The following is a 17,648-nucleotide window of genomic DNA, read 5'->3' as shown; positions in this document are numbered from 1 at the left end:
CTCAATTCTTATATGACAAAACATCTTCTAACCTCTAATGTAGTTAGAATACGCCAACAGGTATCTGACTATTTCAAGCATTCCCTTAATTACAACATACTTCCAACAAGCCTTCTATCACATTGAGACTCGTGTAACTGTAATAGTTTATTTTTATCTAGTACAGATTATTTCCCCAATGATTACTTAATGTGAAATAAACAGTAGTGTGCCATACTCTAATGTTATACCAAACATTGTACTTAAAATGTGATGTTTATGAGGGTCTAAAAAAGAAAATGTACATTGAAAACTGTATACCACTACAGCTTTTGAACTATCAAGCTTATCCGATTGTAGTGGGTTTTTTCCACAGAAAATCTACCTGAGATTGCAGCTTCATGACACTGCAACACTAAGTAGCCACAGCAATCATAATCAACTACATATTCTGTCAGCAAAATCCTCAATTGTACTACAATCATGAGTACTGTATGTCATCTCAATTCTTATATGACAAAACATCTTCTAACCTCTAATGTAGTTAGAATATGCCAACAGGTATCTGACTATTTCAAGCATTCCCTTAATTACAACATACTTCCAACAAGCCTTCTATCACATTGAGACTCGCGTAACTGTAATATGTGCACAATGACCACGATAGTAATATGTGCATTGTAATTATAGGTAATATAGTAGGAGTATGGCCAGAATCACCATAGTAGGAATATGTGTAAAGTAATTGTACGTATTGTAGTGGGGGTACAAAGTGTTTGTAATATGGAGGAATTATGTAGTTTACCTCCTGGACCCCAGGGTCTATCTGTGCCAAAATGTTAAAGAGGCGCCACAGATTCAGTGTTGTGGACCTTCCCGGGATGAACCCTGACTGGTACGGGTGAATAATGTATAACATGACCAGCATCAGTCGAGTGGCCAGTATTTTTGCAAATACTTTTACATCTGTATTGATTAAGGAGAGGAATGATGGCAGCCTCACTGGTCTGCATGCTTCTCTGGTTTCGACAGAACCGTGATAACTGCCTCACGAATAATGCCAGAAAGCAACTGGAACTCAAGGGATTCATGCCACATTTGCAAAAGGTATGGGGCCAGATTCTTCTTGCTGTACTTATAAAATTCAGCTGTAGTCAGATGGTCAATTGTCTGGGTGATGTCAGATAAAGAGATCAGGTGAACCAGTAGGGCCCTGGTGTCTTGTGAAAGCTGACTGAGTGGCCGAGTATTAAGAAACGTATGCATTTCTTCTAGTGTGCGCACATCCTTATTAGTATAGAGGTCCACATAGAAACCTGAAAATACTGTGTTGATGGCCGTAGGTGTGTGTGCTAAATTACCAGAGGTATCAATTATAAATGGAATGCACCCACTGCCGTTTTCTTCACGCGCCATACGGGTAAGCAGTTTACCAGGCCTGTCACCCTCCCTGTGTCGCCTAGCAGACAATTGGGCATCAAAAAATGTAACTTCTCGCTCAGCATGCATCCTAAAAGTGTTGATGGCCTCCTTGATCTGTGAGATCGTGGCCATAGTGGGATCATTAGCCAGCTCTCGTTCTAGTTCCCTCAGTCTGCCCTCACATTGCACTATATTACATCAGTTTTCTTTGAGGACACTGAACTCCTTTGACATTGGGATTCCTCGAATGTAGACCTTGAAGGTTTCCCATAGTGTGTGGGCCAAGAGCGCAGAGCCTACATTGGTCTCGAAAAACAATTACACATGGTCATCAATAGTGGATACAAATGCTGCATCTTGTAGTGCTATTGGCTTAAAGCGCCAGTTGTTACGAGGACTGGAAAGTGTTGGTAATGTCAGGGAAATGATAACTGGAGAATGATCAGAGTAGATGTGAGAGAGCATGCAGGTGTCCTTAATCCATCCAAGCAATGAAACCGCAAAGAGCCAGATGTCAATACGGGAGAAGGAATTGTGAACCGATGAATACAAGGAGTAGGAGCGGTCATCAGCATGCAGTATTCTCCAAGCATCTACCAGACCAAAAGAGTGCATGCCCTCCTTGAGAATAGAGTCTGCCCGTGTAAGAGCTCTCTGAGTGTGGGTGAATCTGTCTAGTTTCAGATCAACAATAGTGATGAATACCCCTACCCCCAGAGTATGGGGATCAGTGGATGTCGGACAATTTCATCAATAACGTCAGTATAACACTGGAAGTCATCAATATTAGGGCCATAAACATTAATCAGTAACATTTCTCTCCCTGTCATAGACCCATACACAAAGACATATCCACCCAAAGGGTCAGCATTCCCATGTTTGCACCGGAAACAGAGAGTTTTGCACCAGGGTCATAACTCCCCTAGACTGTGAGGAATATGAAGTATAGAAGCGGTTCCCACCCAATTAGCAAATCCCTTGCCGACCGATGAAAGGACATGGGTCTCTTGCAAGTACAGGATTTTAACTTTGTGACTTTCAAGATAAAGGTGTATCTTCTGTAATTTAATTAGGTTTAAATGGCACCATACAATAAGTAGGTGCCTATGGAATTTTTCAGACTCCGAAAACAGTGGAAACACATAATCCAAATCAGGTCAAAACACCTGAGAGAGTGAGAAAAAGGTCTCACTCACTCCAGGAATAAAATTAAAAAGTTCTAAAGTCCGGCAAAAGAGCTGGGGGTCTCTAAGGTTGAAGGGAATTAGCACAGAAATGAGAATTCTCCCTAACAATGGCAAGTCCCCCAGAAGTGGTAATAGGGTGGTCTCTATCCACAGATCCAAAGAGGTTTCAGTGTTACTCTCAGACACCCCTATAATACAAATGTTATTGAGGTGGGATTGCGATTCTAAATCATCATTCTTCTTTTCCACCTGGATTACTCACCTGGAAAGTGTAGCCAGTTCATCTCTAATGGTGGACATATCATCTTCCACCGTGCTCACTCTTGTCTCAGCTTCCATTAGACGCTGTTCTGTCTTATCCATATGTGTCTTAATGGATTCAATGGTGCTGGTCATGTCGTCAAGCGCACTTTAGCAAATCTGTCCTGCATGCATGCATGCCAGCATGCAGTGACTTTTCAGTGAGTTCCTCTGGTGCGGATTCCAATTCCATGTCAGCAGTAGCCCCGACAGTGGTTGGTGGTTTAGGAGCGGATTTGGTATATTGGCTCATGGAGCTTTGTTTTTTTATGCTCCCTTTTGTCATCCTTTGCGAAAATGTGGATTATTGCCAGAGGATGAGTGCGCTCCAAGAATAGTGAATATCCCAATCAGGCAGGGTACTGTGTATTGGCAACACTGGACCAACAATTTTCCCTTGCTGTGGAGGGACAGTCGATAGAGGACAGTTTCAGCTCCACGGGTGGTAGTTCGGACCGATGTGATCACAATAGGTCACAGCGAAGTTCCCTAGCAGGAAGAAATAAGCAGTTTGAGGTCTTTATCAGGACCGTGTGTAGCCCCCGTCAAGCAGCAAATGAGGTGGTGCCCATATATATCAAAAGTCAGCTGAACACTTGTTATTTTATGCACCAAGTTCCCACTCACCGCAGCAGGGCTCGGTTGTCTTGTTGTCATAGGTGGCTACTACGCTGTCCCCAAGATGGCTGGCAAGGTTCCTCCAAGTCGAGCTGCTCATTGTGGTCCAAAATAGTAGACAGGGGGGTGTGTAGCATTGATCTACAAACCCCATCCATACCTTATCAGCCAGTGAAGCAGCACTTGAGCGGAGATGGATACATGGTCCCATGGATAATCATGAAGGTAGACTCCCACTGCAGATGCACAGAAGGCTCCTTCCTGGCCCAGGGTCCACTTCAGTATCCCTGTGGCGGCTCAAGCAGCCCAGCGCATCAGTTCCGTACTAACGGCAGGGCAGGTGATCTGCATGTCACCGCCCAGTCACTGCCGTCACCATGCACCGGGGAGGCTGAGGATCTGTCAGACTTCCCACCCCACAACAGGACTCACCCCAGCCCTCAGCGGGTTCAGATTGGCAGGGTCTCATAGTGTGGCAGGTGGTGCTGCTCATACTCTGCCCCCGTCATGGCAGGCCTAGCACTCGCCCCTCACTTCCAGGTCACCAAGAGGGGCCAGGTGGGGATCAATATGTAGTCGGGCCATCAGAAGTCTGCTAATTGCTCCTAGATGTTCCGCATTCAAACCAATAATTTAATTTCTGTCCTTACTTAGCCACAGGTGCGGGAGCCCCCAAGCCAAAAAGGTGGAGACTCACCCTCCTAAGAGTCAGGCTCACCCTGATAGTGAAAATACCTACTGAGGCCCTCTGCATTGGAGTACGGCACCCCAGACTTCTGTTGGGTGCCTTGTCCAATATCTGTAGAGACATAGACCAACGCAATAACTTGGAATTCTCTCCCTGCATACCCATAAACCATCTAAGAGTTCTGTGGCCCATTTGCACAGTGAAAATAGAACCAGCTATGTAGGGTTTCAGTTTGTGTACCACCTAAACCACTCCTCTTTCTCAATTGTGGCACAGTTTTGCTTTCGCTTGGTCATGGTTCTACTCAGGTATACACAAGGCTGCTCAATCACCTCAAGTTCAGTACTGCATTAATTAAATGTTCTCAGTTGTCTGTCTGTCTGAATAATGAATTCCTAACCATAATCTTGATCTCTATAACTGGGGCCTTCTTTCAGGCTCTGGAAGGGTATCTGCCTGTTGGAAGGATCTAACCTAAGTCAGTGCCTAGTCTTTGGCGTGGCAAGGGTGTATCTTGCCACCACCCACTCAGTGTCCTAATTAAGTTAGTTCACTGCACTATCTGGCAAGGCATGAAACCCCCTTTTTCAGATAGCACTAATGGTCTTCCCAGGTATGGCTGTATAGAGCAACATCATCTAAGTAGGTGACACTGTGTTGTGAAGTGCTTTGGGTATGTATGTCTGGTAAGGAAGAGAGGTATGCTATGCAGTGTGTTGATGAACTTGGGGGTTATTGAGTCAGCTCCTGCGCTATTCCAATGGTACTAGTCCCTAAACCTTCAGGTAGCAGGGAAACTGAAGTCTGCATTTGTGTGAACTACAGAGGGCTCAATGCTATCACCAAGACAGATGTACACCCCATACCTAGGTCCAACAAACTGATTAATAGATTATGCATTTCCAAGTTCATGAGTACCTGTTACATCATGGCAGGCTACTGGCAGGTTGGCCTACGAGATCAAGCAAAGTAGAGGTCAGCATTCTCCACTCCAGAAGGCCACAATCTGTTCACTGTTATGCCCGTTGGGTTAAACAAATGACTTTGTCACCTTTCAGAGGATGATAAGATAGGTATTTTGAGCACTCAAAGACTTTAGCGCATTTGTTTGTTTGTTTATTTATCTGTAATGCGCACCAAACCCGAGGATATCAGGGCGCAGAGGATACATGAATCCGTTCAGCTTAAGGTTACACAGTTACATAATAAGGAGTACAACGTTTTAAAGAAGTAGATACATAGTTACATAAAAAGGAATACAACATTTGCAGCTATCATACAGTAGGGAGGCTGTATGCCAGGTATATACATGCTCAGGGCATAATCTGTGCATAATTACATAATTTACAGGGTTAAAGTACAGCATAAAATAAACTTTGCAATATCTATTCACAGTAAAGTTAAGTAAATAGTACAGGGAAGTATAGAGAAAGGTAGGTCAGTCATTGGGCAAATTAGTGGTAATTTTCTCTAAGCCATTTAGTAGTGTTATGTCTGAAGTTCAGAAAGAAGGGGGGAGGGAGTTTCATAATTGAGTTGCTTTGACTGGGAAACTGCTCCCTCCGGCTTTGGACAATTTAAACCTAGGTACCACCAGGCCATTTATGTTAGCAGTCCTGGTGGGACGGCTGGAGATTTTTCTGTTGATTCTCTCCATAAAATAGCGAGGTGCAGCATTGTTCAGGCATTTGTGCGTTAACGAGACAGTTTTAAGCAGGATTGTGTCACTAGTGGACAACCATTTATTCTGTCTCCTTGCCTCTGAGATGTGTTCTTTTCTAGCAATATCCTGTGCAGCTATCAAGGCATTGTTCTGGAGAATTTTATTCTTGTTAACAATGTACTTGCTAGCGCCCAGGTATAGAGATGTGCAATAGTCACATTTTTTACAGAATTACAGCTTGGGCTAGAATAGTGCAACTATTTTTAGATAGGAATGGTTACATGTGCATGTAGAAGCAGGTGCCATAACGTTAACGTGTTTAGCAAGAGTGATGGTGGACTCTAGGTAAAAACCTAGAGTTTTTACCTCTTTACCCACTTTAATGAGGTTACCATCGATATTAAAAGAGGTGTATTTGTAGCCAAGTTTATTGAGGTTGAAAACAGTCCCCAGAATAATGAGATCGGTTGTGTCATCATTTAGGCATAGTCCATGGACAGCCATCCATGCCTGGTGTCAGGAAAGATTTCATAGTTGTATGCAATTTTCCCTCCATGTGTCAACCCCCAAACTTTTTGCTGCTGTTTAGACACCATTGACTTTGCCAGAGAAGCATAGCCTTCAGCTGCGCTCCTCTGGGCTTTCGCTTACTTTTTATGGGGAAACTGACATGCCCTTAAGACAGTCAGTACTGGGAGACTTTGTTTCCCTTAGTCCTTTTTTCATGTTGCAACTTTTGTGCAACATGTAACAAGTGTGCAATGTATCTTACACTACAGCACACTTGGGTCTATAGTCTTTTCCAAAGGCCCTAGATACTCTCGCTGGACTTTTTATGAATTGTGCAGATGTGTCATGGACAGTACTGGTGGCAGCTATCATTTTGCATTATTTTTAACACTTTCCTGCCATGTTAACCGCGTTAAGCGCGTTTGGCACAAATAGGCCTGGCTCCAAAATGGCCCTGCCACGAGGTTCTTTGTCCTGTCCTTTTGCCATCGTGCCCCTTCACCTTCCCCAGGTCGAGTCGACCCAGGCCAGTGCTTGTTTGGTCATGCACTTTCCCGCAAATCCCAATGCTTTTGCAGGCTTCTGCATGCCTTGTGTATGTGCCTCCAGGATGTGCGCTGCGATGTCTGGTCCCAATACACATCCTGGGTGCCAGAGAGTCTGGAGTGTCCTGAATGGCTGAGACCACCATGGTCTGTTATTAGTCGACGTATGGAGTGTGTGTTTGTGAGCAGATCTCCCACTGGGTCCTCTCTGTGTTGGCGCAAAGGGAACTTTGGATAAGAGGAGGCTAGAAACACCACTACCAGGTCAATCGCCTGAGTTCTCACTGAACAAAGAATAGGATCTAAGTATCCTGCAACTATGAAGCTGAGTCGAGGAACCGCTGGTGACCCACTGGAAGGTTTGGCACCCTGAGCCCGCTGTCGTCCCGTGGGACCCCTCTGCATCTGGTCATCCTAGAAGGTCTGCTAAAATGCTTCGACCCATTGGAATAGTGGGACCAACTGTTCTCGGCACCTTCACCAAAACCTGCAAGTAAGCTTTCTCCGAAGTGTCTCTGGGCCAACCAGTGGGCTGACCAGCTTACGTGGGACTTTTGCTCTGTCTCTGCCATCGTTTCAAGGAGGCCCTCGAAACTTGGTATACCTCTAGCTCTTTGTCCATGGCACTCTCACACCGAATTTTGTACACTTTGCATTCCAAGGTCTGAAGTGAAATGAGTGCACCCGGACTGGAGGAAACGCGGTTACTGTGTTGCCCTGCTGCAGCAACGTCCTTTGCAAGTCCACTGCATCTGTGACCCTCTTGCCCCTGAAGCCGGCTGCAGTGAAACTGGGGTGATTCATCCACCCAGAGTGGAGAAATCTCCACTGTCCCATTTGGGAATCATCGCTGGATCTAAGGAACAAAAAGGTGCCGAGACGTCCTTTTTGCTGCATTCGAGCCTGCAACCGAATTGGACTAACGTGCCGAAGTTTGGGTCTCCTTGCATCAGGGATTTGTGAGTAATCAATACCTCAACCAGTGGCCCCTAGCTCAGGAGCCAATTTTTATGCACAAGTGGCCCCTGGGGGACCCTCTCCTGTCTACCGCTATTGCACAATAGCAACTCCATCCCAAACTCTCAAACTGCCTCTGTCTTCAAGTGGAGGTCCTTCTTGAATAGTGGGAACTTATTCTTCATCGGCACATCCACCTTTCCGAGCTGCTAGAGACCCCTGAAGAGACCCTGTTTTGCCCATTGGAACAACCGCATGCATTTGCATTACATGTACTATTGAGCACAAGGCTCCTCTCTTCTTAGGGCTTGGACTGCCTCTTAGTTAGGTGAATAACTGATGTTGAACTGGGCCTAAAGATTAACTGCACTGCCTGTTTCCTTCCCATCTAGGTTGTCGATATATTTTGTGCAGTCACCCCTTTAGATCCCCCCTGGTCTTCGTATATATATTGTATTGAGTGTGAATTATTGGTTCACTTAGTGTTACTGTGATTCTTTGCTATGGGCTATGTTACAAAGGCCTTGTAATAAATGTGTCAATATAATATAACACCTGTCTGAAGTAATTTGTAAGTGTCCTTGCTCTGTGTGCTCATTGAGGTCCTTCTGTCACCCTCACCCCTCCTGAGACTTAGTCTTGACCTGATTGGTCTGGCTTGTCCAGAGGTTATCCTGTTCCAAGAAACTAGGTTGGTTTTATGAACCTCTGCCCCTCCTGGACAGAGTTCAGAAATCCTTCTTAACACCTGGATGAATCTTTTAGGATTACAAAGAGTTCCTTTGTGCTTGAGTTAGCTTGAAGAATCCTGTTGTTACATGTTTCCTGTTTGGTACGTAATATTTCCTTCTTACATAGGGACAATATGTTGATAACGGTTAGATCTGATTCCGTTGGAGCGTAAGTGTCTGCAAGTGACTTTGCGTTTTCTTTTTTCAGCTCTTAGAGTTTTAAGGTGCAGCGTGAACCAAGAGTTCAGGTGAGCTCTAGGTTTATTTTTCATCATTTGTGGGGGGGGCAATGGTATCTAAGGCTTTGGTCATGGTTTTGTTGTATATGTCTACTAAGGAAGAGGGCTCATTGGCATCTGGCAGTGAGTTAAGGGTAGGTAGTAGTAGAGGTATACGTTTATCTGCCGTGATGTTCTTTTTATTCCTGGTTAGGATAGGAGGAGCTACTAGGTTATTTTTATATGTGTGGATATTAACTGCTAGTGTGAATGATAGAAGGTGGTGGTCAGTCCACAGCTGTGGATTTATGACAGTGATTGAGGCATTGCAGTTCAAGTCTGCCACCCAATCTAGTGTTCTCCCTTTGTTACGAGTGGGTAGAGTCAATCTTTGGATGAAGTCAAGTTTCTTAAGCACATTGGAGATTGCTGTGGTTTGCTGGTCTTTGGGGTAATTGAATCCCAGGTTTAGATCCTCCAGCAGTGTTGTGACGTGCTTTGAGCATGTATATCTGGTAAGAAAGGGAGATATGTTATGAAGTGCCTTGGTGGGTGTCTGGAGTGAGATAGATTGTTGTGAGGCGAGAGTGTTGATGTGTAAGTGAGGGAATGTTGGTGTGTGGGATTTCCAACACAGGCAATTGGAAGATGTCACCTGGATGATGGGAGTCAGTGGGTTCCTCTCAAGCAACTTAAGGACATGTGATGCAACAGCAATAAAGGAACATATGAAGTAACCTACACAAAGAGTGCTGAAGTTTCTTCTCTAACATTGGTGACTGTCCCTGGTAGTACAGATGCCACATGCAAGAATTGGGTAACAGTGGATGAAGGAGAACATGGAGGGTCTGAACAGGCTAAGGAGGTCTGCAGAATGATGATGATGTAGGTGAATGTCCAATGAGCAAATCTAAGGAAATGTAACGCTCACCTGATTCCCGTAGAGGCGCCGGTCTTGACTGGGCGTATACCGTATCTTCAAAGGTGATGTGTAACACACGGCTGGCTCTTTGGGCTGGACCTCTGTGCACTGTATGTCTGACTCGAAGGGTAAGATGTCTGCAGATAGAAAATATGGGATTAATGAACTGGGTTATTGAATGTCTCTCTCTTCTTCCCTTTCTCTTCTCCTGTAGAACCCCAAAGGTAAACGCTCTCACCTTAGGTAAGTGAACGCCGTGCTCTCCATCTGCCTCGGGGCAGGGTGCTGTAACCAGTTTCTTCACTGGATAAGGGGAGCAGGCCTCTTGACTTCAGAGGACTGCTGTCCGTCGTTTACTGCACGAACGGTAAGTTTCGAGTAATTCTAATGTCTTTAAAAGTCTTTAGTAATGATGTCTCTTGTTTTGCAGGGTTCCGGCGATGGCGGATGACGGGCTGAAGTGAGTTGAAGATGGAGCCCGTGTGATGAATAGAAGCGCCTGGAAGCACGTAAGTAAGCGCTTGTTGCCTGCTTCACGATGCGCTCTAACTGTCTTTTTATTTTGCAGGTACAAGTTCGGAGCGCCTGCAGGGTGCCGGAATACCCACTGGGTTAGATGTGGAAAGGAGTAATGGCACGTGAGTATTAAAGTTCCCCAATGTCTTTAAACGCACCTTGTTTTGTCTTTCAGATGCGGGATGCAGAGCCGAAGGCCTCCGGAGCGTGCGAAGAGTTGGTAAGCTTTTGTCTTTCAGATGCCGGAATGCAGTGCGAAGACCTCCGGAGCGCACGAAGAGTAGGTAAGCCTTTGTCTTTCAGATGCTGGAACGCAGCGCGAGGCGTTGGTGACAGCCGATGGACCAGGTAAGTGAAGCGCTGTCACTGAAGACCGTAATGCTAACCTGTTCTTTCTTGTCTTTATAGGTGTTGCTGAAGACTGGATTCAGGATGGTAAGCCTTTTTCCTTAGGCCCAGGATCAGATGCAGAAGACACGATGAGCGTTCTGCTGCAGAGGATGCAGAATAACGCAAAGCAAGATTCATCCATCGGGTGTGGTTTAAATAGCCTCCTGTAGTGCTTAGGTGTCTCCTTCCACAGCCACGCCTAGGTAAGAAAAGAGTTTCTGCTTTCCAGAAGAGTTCCAGTATTCTGAACCTAGGGAGTGGCTCCTGCCCCACCCAACAGGAAAAGTAGTTCCAAACAGAAGAGGATCAGAGCCTCAACTGGCAGGCAAGTAAGCAGCATGGTCTGCTGCAGGTAAGTCCACCCAAGCATTATGAGCCCGGCGCTTCCAGCGCTGGGACTGGGCATATTTATGAGCCTGGTGCCACTGGCGCCAGGACTGGGTCCAAAAGGTCCCAATTGGGACTGGTTGGCACTCGGAACCTGGGTTATGGATCTGCTTCCAAGGGAGTTGGGAAAACCCTGACCCTTTGGAAGCAGAGATCATGACAGTACCCCCCCTCAAGGCCCCTCCCAAACCGGGCTTCTCCGGGGGTTTTGGCTTGTCAGGAAATGTTCGGTGAAATCTTTTGATTAGGCGAGGAGCGTGGACATATTCAGCAGGTTCCCAGGATCTCTCTTGGGGGCCGTAGCCTTTCAAGTCAATTAGGTAAAATAGTTTAGATTTGGAGATCTTGGAGTCCAGAATGCTTTTGACTTCAAACTCGAGTTCTCCATCAACTAGGATGGGTTTTGGAGATTTAGTTAGTCGGGTTTGAGGTTGCACGGGTTTTAATAGAGAGACGTGGAAGACCGGATGTATCTTCATGTGCGGGGGCAAGTCCAACTTGACCGCTACTGGGTTTACTATGGTAGTGATGGAATAGGGACCAAGGTATCTTGGGTTGAATGTGCGTGGCCCTTTTAGAGGTAGATATTTGGTGGATAACCAGACTTGATCCCCTACTTGATATTGAGGGGCTTCCTTCCGATGTTGATCTGCTCCTTTCTTGTATTGTTCTTTAGCCCTTTGAAGGTGAGAAACAGCTTCCTTAAAGGCTTGGGTGATTGTAGAATGCAGGTAGTCTACTGCTGGTGTTTCCAGATCTTGGAGGGGATCCAACACCGAGGTTCGAGGGTGACTGCCGTATAAAAGAAAAAACGGGGTTTTCCCAGTTCCCGAATGGACAGAGTTATTGTAGGCATATTCGGCTATCCAAAGGATGTGTTTCCAAGTTTTTTCAGTTTGTTGCAGCATGCAGCGTAAATACTGTTCCAGAGTTTGATTGGTCCTCTCGGTTTGTCCGTCGGTCTGAGGGTGGTGACTGGTCGATAGTCTCACATCAATTTGAGCCGACCGACAGCAACTTCGCCAAAAATGAGAAATAAATTGACTACCTCGATCCGAAATTAGAACCGAAGGAAAACCGTGCAGTCGGACGATGTTTTCGAGAAATTCTCGGGCCAGAGTTGCTGCTGTTGGCAAGCCTTTGAGCGGAATGAAATGCGCCATCTTGGAGAATAAGTCCACGATTACTAGAATCGTATTGTATCCGGAGCATGGAGGTAGATCGGTGATGAAGTCCATAGAAAGCGTATGCCAAGGGCGAGGTGGGATGTCAATAGGGCGTAAGAGGCCTGCTGGTCTTTCCTTTTGACTCTTGTTTTGGGCGCATACTCCACAGGACATTATAAAGTCTCTGATATCTTTTTTCCAAGACGGCCACCAGAAGTAGCGCTTGATCTTTTCTGAGGTCTTGGCCATACCGGGATGTCCTTCCATTAAAGAATCGTGATAACAAGAGATTACTTTTTTCTGTAAATCTGTGCTGGGCAGGTATAATCGTTCTTGGAAATACAATAAGTTGTCCTTTACTGCAAAGTCCTTTCCCTGCAGATGCCAATTCTGTATGTCTGCTGGAGTTACAAGTTGCCTGGCTTTATCTTTAACTTCCTCTATGGATTGTGTGGCGATTACACCCAGAATTCTTTGTTCGGGAATGATTGGTAGAGGTTTAGGGTTGATCAAGTGTTCTTCCACTCCCATCCGAGAAAGGGCATCAGCTTTACCGTTTTTTGTACCAGGTCGATAGGTAATTATGAAGTCAAACTTGGCAAAGAATAATGCCCAACGGAGTTGTCTAGAGGATTGGGCTTTTGCGGTTTTCAAATATTGCAGGTTTCGGTGATCCGTAATCACGGTAACGGTGTGTCGGGCCCCCAGCAGATAATGCCGCCAAGCCTTAAAGGCAGACTTGATAGCCAGAAGTTCCTTGTCAGTAATCGTGTAATTGATTTCAGGAGGCGAGAATTTGCGGGACCAAAATGCCACGGGATGCAACTGATTGGTTACCGGGTCCTTTTGTGATAGAACTGCCCCCATGGCAAGGGTTGAAGCATCAGTTTCCACGAAGTAGGGGAGTTCGGGGCGAGGGTGTTTTAAGATTGGTGCAGAGATGAATTTAGTCTTCAAATCCTGGAAAGCTTGTTCCGCCTCGGTAGACCATTCAAAACGTTTGTTTTTCTTTAACAAGGCAGTGATGGGCTGGACTATTCGAGAAAATTCGGGGATAAACCTGCGGTAAAAGTTAGCGAAGCCTAACATGCTTTGCACACCTTTTACGGAGGATGGTGATGGCCATTTGAGAACTGCATCGACCTTCTTTGAATCCATACGCACTCCGCTAGTTGATAATATGAATCCCAAGAATTCAACTTCAGTCACGTTGAAAACACATTTTTCCAACTTAGCGAAAAGTTTGTGTTGACGCAATCTTTCGAGGACCATTTTCACGTGTTTCCGATGTTCAGATTCCGATGAAGAATAAACGAGGATGTCGTCAATGTAAACAACAACACACACATCTATGAGCTCTCTGAGGACATCGTTCATAAAATATTGAAAGGCGGCCGGGGCATTGCAAAGTCCGAAGGGCATGACCTGATATTCAAATAGCCCATATTTGGTGCGGAAGGCCGTCTTCCATTCATCGCCCTCTTTTACTCGTACCAAGTGGTAGGCTCCTCTAAGATCCAGCTTTGTATATATGCATGCTTTTCTGACTTGGTCCAGGAGTTCAGGGATCAAAGGTAACGGATATCTATTCTTGACGGTGATCTGGTTCAGGGAGCGATAATCTATACAAGATCTAAGGTCTCCTTCCTTTTTTGGAACGAAGAACAAAGCTGAAGAAGCAGGGGACTTGGAAGGACGAATAAACCCATTTGCCAGGTATTGATCCAGGTATTGTCGAAGGTGAAGGTTCTCAGGCTCGGTGAGGGCATAAATTCTACTACAAGGAGGAGTAGATCCAGGTATCAGGTCTATCTGGCAGTCATAAGACCTATGAGGAGGTAGAGAGTTAGCCTGATCCTTCCGGAAAACATCTTGGTATTCTAGGTATTCGGGAGGTAACTGGGGAGTCTCTGAAGAAATTGCTGCCAGTGCAACACCAGGTGGAGGGTGACAAGTAGAGACACATTCTGGAAACTGGACCGTTCTTGCTCGCCAATCGATCAGAGGATTGTGTTTCTCTAACCAAGGTATTCCTAGAATAATCTGAAACTGAGGAGCCTTGATCACATCGAACACGATCTTCTCATGGTGTCCATCTTGACTTACTAGCGTCACTTCTTGAGTGGTATGCGTTACTGGCCCGGAGGCTATCTCCGTTCCATCCACCGTAGTAATGACGTCCTTTACAGCCTTGGGACAAAGAGTTAGATTCATCCTCAAAACCATTTCATGATCCACATAATTGCCGATGGCACCGCTGTCAACGTAAGCTTCAATTGCATGTAATCGATCCGGATTATCAGGGCTAATGAGGACCATAGGTATCACGAAATGCGAGGTCACGGAACTGGTTTTCACGCTCGGCAAGAGGACCTCTATTCTTGTCGGGCGAGGTCGTTTCCCTGCTCAGAGTTTGTAACTTTGGTAACTGCAGCTCCTACTGCCTTCTTGGCAGGTTTCACCGGACGGTCTCGAAGAAAGTGCCCTGAGTTTCCGCAATAGAGGCATAATTGCAACTGTTTTCTCCTTTCCCGCTCCTTTTGTGTTAGAGGACCTTTCAGGCCCCCTATTTGCATGGGTTCCCCGGAGTCTACTCCTTTGGAAGGAGTCGGCGGTTTGGAAAATACTCGAGCATCAAACTTGGAACGATCGGCCTTCCTGTTCTGCAGTCTGTGATCTATTTGAACGACTAAGTCTATATAGTCCGAACAATCTTGTGGGGGATTCACTACTTGGGCTAACACATCTTTGAGCTCTCCACGTAGACCTCTATAAAACAGCGTAATCCTTTTGTCCTCAGGCCATTGAGTTTCCACTATCAGTCTGTTGAAAGACGCAATATAAGCCAAAATGTCTTGATTACCTTGTCGCAACGAAAGAAGCTCATTGTCCAAGGCCTGCCCCTGTGAATGTCTTGCGAACAGTTTTTCCATACTGAGCTGAAAAGCTTGAAAATCATGGAGGACCGGATCATCTTGATTTACTAGAGGGATCGACCAGTCTGCCGCATTGCCACTAAGGTACGAAAGCACGAAAGCTACTTTAGCTTGATCAGTTGGAAAGGCTGCTGGCCGGCATAAGAAATGCAACCGGCACTGATTGATGAATACTGCAAACCTCTTTGGGTCACCAGAAAATCGTTTGGGCGGAGCCAGAGGTACATTCCCAGGTAGGTTGATCTGCACTGGATTCATAGAGGATGTAGAAGGAAGATTTCCCCCAGATGCGGGTAACGGGGTCTGTCCGGCTTGTGACTGTAGCAATTGTCTAGCGAGATCATCTGTTTGCTCCTTGGAAATAATCAGTTCCCTTCTTAGAGCGTTCGTTTCCTGACGGGCTGCATGCACTTCTGCCCTTAGTTCCCAAAGTAACTGGGCTAGCTGGTCGGTATCCGAGGTTTCCATAGCGCCTGGACGGGAGTTTTGCGGTAGGCTTTGCGTTCTGTAACGCTCACCTGATTCCCGTAGAGGCGCCGGTCTTGACTGGGCATATACCGTATCTTCAAAGGTGATGTGTAACACACGGCTGGCTCTTTGGGCTGGACCTCTGTGCACTGTATGTCTGACTCGAAGGGTAAGATGTCTGCAGATAGAAAATATGGGATTAATGAACTGGGTTATTGAATGTCTCTCTCTTCTTCCCTTTCTCTTCTCCTGTAGAACCCCAAAGGTTAACGCTCTCACCTTAGGTAAGTGAACGCCGTGCTCTCCATCTGCCTCGGGGCAGGGTGCTGTAACCAGTTTCTTCACTGGATAAGGGGAGCAGGCCTCTTGACTTCAGAGGACTGCTGTCCGTCGTTTACTGCACGAACGGTAAGTTTCGAGTAATTCTAATGTCTTTAAAAGTCTTTAGTAATGATGTCTCTTGTTTTGCAGGGTTCCGGCGATGGCGGATGACGGGCTGAAGTGAGTTGAAGATGGAGCCCGTGTGATGAATAGAAGCGCCTGGAAGCACGTAAGTAAGCGCTTGTTGCCTGCTTCACGATGCGCTCTAACTGTCTTTTTATTTTGCAGGTACAAGTTCGGAGCGCCTGCAGGGTGCCGGAATACCCACTGGGTTGGAAAGGAGTAATGGCACGTGAGTATTAAAGTTCCCCAATGTCTTTAAACGCACCTTGTTTTGTCTTTCAGATGCGGGATGCAGCGCCGAAGGCCTCCGGAGCGTGCAAAGAGTTGGTAAGCTTGTGTCTTTCAGATGCCGGAATGCAGTGCGAAGACCTCCGGAGCGCACGAAGAGTAGGTAAGCCTTTGTCTTTCAGATGCCGGAATGCAGCGCGAGGCGTTGGTGACAGCCGATGGACCAGGTAAGTGAAGCGCTGTCACTGAAGACCGTAATGCTAACCTGTTCTTTCTTGTCTTTATAGGTGTTGCTGAAGACTGGATTCAGGATGGTAAGCCTTTTTCCTTAGGCCCAGGATCAGATGCAGAAGACACGATGAGCGTTCTGCTGCAGAGGATGCAGAATAACGCAAAGCAAGATTCATCCATCGGGTGTGGTTTAAATAGCCTCCTGTAGTGCTTAGGTGTCTCCTTCCACAGCCACGCCTAGGTAAGAAAAGAGTTCCTGCTTTCCAGAAGAGTTCCAGTGTTCTGAACCTAGGGAGTGGCTCCTGCCCCACTCAACAGGAAAAGTAGTTTCAAACAGAAGAGGATCAGAGGCTCAACTGGCAGGCAAGTAAGCAGCATGGTCTGCTGCAGGTAATTCGACCCAAGCATTATGAGCCCGGCGCTTCCAGCGCTGGGACTGGGCATATTTATGAGCCTGGTGCCACTGGCGCCAGGACTGGGTCCAAAAGGTCCCAATTGGGACTGGTTGGCACTCGGAACCTGGGTTATGGATCTGCTTCCAAGGGAGTTGGGAAAACCCTGACCTTTTGGAAGCAGAGATCATGACAGGAAAGCACCCTGCAATATTAGAACATGTTCATGATGGATACTTTGTGACACTTCAGGTAAGTTACTACTTATGTTCCTTTGCTGTTGCCTGGGTTGGAAACCCCACACATCAGAATTTCCTCACTCAAACGTCAACTCTCTAACCTCACCACATTCTCTCTGACCTCACACTTTTCAGAAACCCATCAAGGCACTTCATAACATATCTCCCTCCCTTACCAGAAATACACGCCCTATTCTGAGTGCTTGCTTACCTAACAAAATGTCAGCAGTGAAGTCCAAAAAGTAAATAGTCTTTCCTCCGTCTCAAAGCTAATCTATACTAGGCCTACACTAAAAGAAAACAACAAATAATGCAGGGAAATGACTCCCTTCTCCTGCATAGGCTTTTTCAGCCATAGTAGATGATTTTTAGATAGTTTTAGGCTATTTCTTGGATTAACTGTTCAGTTCCTCTGGCAGACCTTTTCACCTTTTTGGTGCCCCTTTTGCTTCTCTAGGTAAACTTTGTCTCCATGCTGTGTTTACTTTACTTTATTCATTTGTATCGCGTA

This window comes from Ambystoma mexicanum, chromosome 2p (genome assembly GCF_040938575.1).
Source record: "Ambystoma mexicanum isolate Mex_15411 chromosome 2p, UKY_AmexF1_1, whole genome shotgun sequence".
NCBI lineage: Eukaryota > Metazoa > Chordata > Amphibia > Caudata > Ambystomatidae > Ambystoma > Ambystoma mexicanum.
Note: the sequence above shows the minus strand (reverse complement) of the source record.